This window comes from Protopterus annectens, chromosome 10.part0 (assembly GCF_019279795.1).
Source record: "Protopterus annectens isolate FY-2018-M chromosome 10.part0, PAN1.0, whole genome shotgun sequence".
Taxonomy (NCBI): Eukaryota; Metazoa; Chordata; order Ceratodontiformes; family Protopteridae; genus Protopterus; species Protopterus annectens.
The window spans coordinates 1790824017-1790829016 of NC_056744.1; positions in this window are offsets into that span (position 1 = coordinate 1790824017).

Genomic DNA, 5000 nt, shown 5'->3' on the forward strand with positions numbered 1-5000 from the left:
ACACACATATATATATATATATATATATATATATATATATATATGTGTGTGTGTGTATGTGTATATATCTATGCCATGCTCCACTACGTCCAGCACTAACCAGAATACAAAACCAAAATGAGTGTTAAAAACCATGTTCAGCAAAAAAAAAAAAAAAAAACGCCATTTGGGAACAAGGCTGTTAGCATCCAAATGTTTAATGTCAGACTCACAATAAAACATACACAATACACAAACCTAGGTTTCGCCCCCTAGCGTCATCAGTGTGTATTGCAAATACGGAACAGTAACATATTTATACCCCGTTCCATCAGTCATTAATTTAAAGACACCATATACCTTAACTAAATCATCAAGATATTTTTAAAAACAAAAGTCTCCAAACCACATACTACACTATAAACTGTAAGTACCATAATTCAAACAGCTGCCTAGATACATTATTATTTCAACTACCTCCAAGTCACACACATACTATGCCATGGATAACCTTACCAATGGTCGTTTAGACCTGGTTTAAATAATGCTCCTAAATACACAATCCATTTCCTTTCTTTTTCAGTTAGTATTCTATGTTTACTGACCAACGTTAAATTTTTCCCTACTACCTGATCGATACCCAGAAAAATAAAGTGTGCGCCTACATGCATTTGAGTGTGTTTGTACAGGGTGCTCCGTACTCTTTTAGAATTGAAATCGCTTATATGTAATGCTGTTCTCTGTCTATTGCTTTATTGTGACTTGGATTATTGCTTCTCTTTATCTTTTAAAGTAACTGGCAACGAATAAAAAAAATTAAAGTTTTAAACAGTCCAATAGCAATAATCCAAATCAATAATCAAATTCGTCAGGAAATCCTTCTCCTAACTTCATCAGACAATGACACCAAGAATACAAACGCAGGTTTAAGTACTTCATCTGATACCTAAAATCTAATACTGCAATTAGGTTCACTTGCATGGTTAAAGGTATAGCACTAACATCAGTGAACTTGTTGATGTTAAATAAGAAAATAAAGTGGTTCTTTTACAAGTTTCCATTGTATTAGAACAGTAAAAGTAACACTCAATTAGATGCTCATAGTTACAGTTTATCTACTTTTAAAGTCAAGGGACCCATGAAAAGTATAAAAGTTATGTGAAAGTGTCATAAAAGTAAATATACAAATCAGGGCAGTTAGCAGGAAATTGTAATGTCACTAGAACTACTAGTATGTCTTGATGCAAGAGCATCCATAAAAAATTACAGCTGTTATCTCATGAGACTCTTGAGTTTTAACACACATAAAATGGAAGTCATTTCATTAAGTCCCAGTAAATGGCATGCATTGAGTCTTAGCTGCCAAAGGAGTTCTAATTTCTGAAGCATAAGGGTGGACGCCTCTCCTCTACTTTCCGTATCTATTGAATCAATGGCCCTAAATTTAAAAGTATGGTTAGGATGTTCAGCACAATGTCTAGCCAATGGGCTCTCCATTTTTCCTCTAGTAATATAGTAGACATGTTCGGAAATCCTCTTTTAATTTACGGTCTGTCTTGCCAATGTAAAAACCAGGGCAACACTGACATTGTGCTAAATAAACTATGGCCTTAGAGTTACAGTTAAACTTGTTCTTTAGGAAATATTCACGCCCCCTAATAGTAAATTTTGACCCTGTGATGACATGTCAACACTAGTTACATGCCTCACACTTAAATGTCCCTGGAAAATCCCTAATAATTCTATTACTTCTTTCAGTGAGGTTTTCTAAGTTCTTTCCTTTCTTCCAGGTGACAAGGGTTTATCTCCTAGTTTTCCTTGTATGTCTCTATCAGATGTTAACAACTGCCAATTCTTACCCAATATTGTTTTCAAGGCTTCATAGTCTAAAGAAAATGTAGTCACAAACCTCAAAGAGTATTGCACACTCAACCCTTTAGATAGAATGGGCTTGAAATAGCCAATGGCACGTTTTCTACTGACCTCACCTATAAGGTCAGTAATCAGCTCTTTGGGGTATCCTCTTTTGAGGAATATAGACTTTAAAAGTTCACATTCCTCAAAGAAGTGGTAGTCCTCCGTGGTCATCCTGGCCACTCGTACTAGTTGGCCCTTCACAACACTCTTCTTCTGATGCATAGGATGGAAACTAGTGTAGTGTAAGAATGAGTTTGAATATGTGCTCTTTTGGAAAATCCATGCAAAATATTTTTTCCGGTGTCTATCTTTAGTTAATTCCACATTCAAAAAACTTGTGTGTAGAAATTACTAGTAAACTTGAGGAAGGTGGTAGACCCATTAAAGTGTTATAATATTAATATCATAAAAATATCATAATTTACTATTGGGGGTGTGAATATTTCCTAAAGAACAAGTTTAACTGTAACTCTAAGGCCATAGTTTATTTAGCACAATGTCAGTGTTGCCCTGGTTTTTACGTTGGAAAGACAGGCCGTAAATTAAAAGAGGATTTCCGAACATGTCTACTACATTACTAGAGGAAAAATGGAGAGCCCATTGGCTAGACATTGTGCTGAACATCCTAACCATACTTTTAAATTTAGGGCCATTGATTCAATAGATACGGACAGGAGAGGAGAGGCGTCCACCCTTATGCTTCAGAAATTAGAACTCCTTTGGCAGCTAAGACTCAATGCATGCCATTTACTGGGACTTAATGAAATGACTTCCATTTTATGTGTTAAAACTCAAGAGTCTCATGAGATAACAGCTGTAATTTTTTATGGATGGTCTTACATCAAGACTACTAGTAATGTGACGTTACAATTTCCTAGTAACTGTCCTAATTTGTATATTTACTTTTATGACACTTTCACATAACTTTTATACTTTTCATGGGTCACTTGACTTCAAAAGTAGATGCAATATAACTATGAGCATCTAAGTGAATGTTACTTTTACTGTTCTAATACAACGGAAACTTGTAAAAGAACCACTTTATTTTCTTATTTAACATCAACAAGTTCACCGACGTTAGTACTATACCTTTTACCATGCGAGTGAACATAACTGCAGTACTAGGTTTTAGGTATCAGATGAAGTACTTAAACCTGTGTTTGTATTCTGGGTGTCATTGTCTGATGAAGTTAGAAGGATTTCCTAACGAAATGTGCTTTACACTGTGATTTGGATTATTGCTATTGGACTGTTTAAAACTTTTAATTTTTTATTCATTGCCAGTTACTTTATTGCGACCTAGATTATTGCTACCTGATTTTACTTGTTGTCAGTCATTAAACAACTTTTGGATCTGCCAGAGCACGTTCGCCTTGTCTGTTGATTTATACTTTTTTTTGGGTTTCCTTAAAAGATAAAGAGGTCTGCCCCACATTGGCACACCGCCATATAAACCACCCATTCACTAGTACATGTGATCAAATATCATATACCTTGGGTGTATTTATAGACGTAAATGACTTGGTTTTAGAGACAATCTTGCAGTGAACACAATGTCCACAACATGTACTGCCCATTATTTTGCTGACTTGGTTGTTTCTAACTTTTTTATGACTCTTGTTGAAATTAGCTAATCTTTCACCTATGGTCTTCCCTCTCCTATAGCCAAAAGAACACAGTGAGTCTATTAATGTATCCAAAAACCTATCAGTCTTCAATATGTGCCAATGTCGTTGTATTATGTCTTTTATTTTGAAACTATTACTTCTAAACTTAGTCATGAACCTGATGACTTGGTTCCCTTCAACCTGTGGCCGTTGAACACCTCTAATAATTGTTGCCTGGTACTGGAGTCCACCATACTTCGGGCTCTATCAACTTCTCTAGCTTTATAGCCCCTTGCCAAAAATCTAGACGTCATCTGTTCGGCCTGTGCCTGGAAATCATCCAATTGACTGCATATACGCTTAAGTCTTTTGAATTGAGCTTGGGAGATATTATTAATAATGTGCTGTGGATGGCTGCTATCTGCCCACAACAATGAATTCTTGGTAAATAGCTTCCTGTATAGGCTAGTGTGGACCACACCATCATTAGCCTTGGTAACCATAGCATCTAGAAATTCAATTCTTTTCCCTTCCAATTTGCCACTAAACAGAATACCATATTGATTTAGATTCATAAAATGGACAAACTGTTGCCACCTATGCACAGTGCCCTGCCATATTACCCAGCAGTTGTCCAGATACTCTCTCCACATCAATAATTCTGATGTAAATTCCTTCTGTTGATAAATCATTTGTACCTCCATAAACAGGTCCGCATATATCGGAGCAAAAGTTGCTCCCATGGCAGTACCCTTAATCTGCATTTACCATTCCGACCCATACCTAAAGAAATTGTGTTCTAACACCAAACCCAAAAGTTTTAGTAAGAATTCCTGTTCTTCATTTTGATAATAGTCCAAAACATGAAACCAGTATTGTATTGCGGCTATTCCTCCTTGATGAGGAATACTAGTGTATAAAGCTGTACATCTAGTGTGCCCATAAAGGCATGAGTAGGAATATAAAAATCACCCATTAACTGTAAAAACTGGTTTGTATCCTTAATCCTAGCAGACGCATAAGTTAATAATGGTTTCAGTTTGGATTCCCAGTACACTGATAGGGGTTCTATCAAGGACCCTCTGTCAGCTAAAATGGGTCTTCCTGGTACAGGGGAAATAGACTTATGGATCTTAGGAACCAACTAAAAATATTGTGGAGAAGGGTCATCTGCTGTCAGTTGTTGCTGTAATTCTTTCGTAATAATACCCACCTCTGTAGCTCTTTCCAAAAATTGGTCAATTTCTAATTTAAATCCCACTACCGGATCTATAAGAAGATGGCAATAAGATGTTACATCAGTCAAATGTCGCTGAATTTCTATTTCATATGCCTCTTTGCCCCAAACCACTATGGCACCAACTTTGTCAACCATAGTGATGACCAAACAATCATTATTACTCAAATTATGCAAGACATGTTTTTCTTCCCTGGTTATATTATCCTTAAAATGCCTAAACACCTTACCCTGGTTCAGCTGTAAATCTTAACACTTGA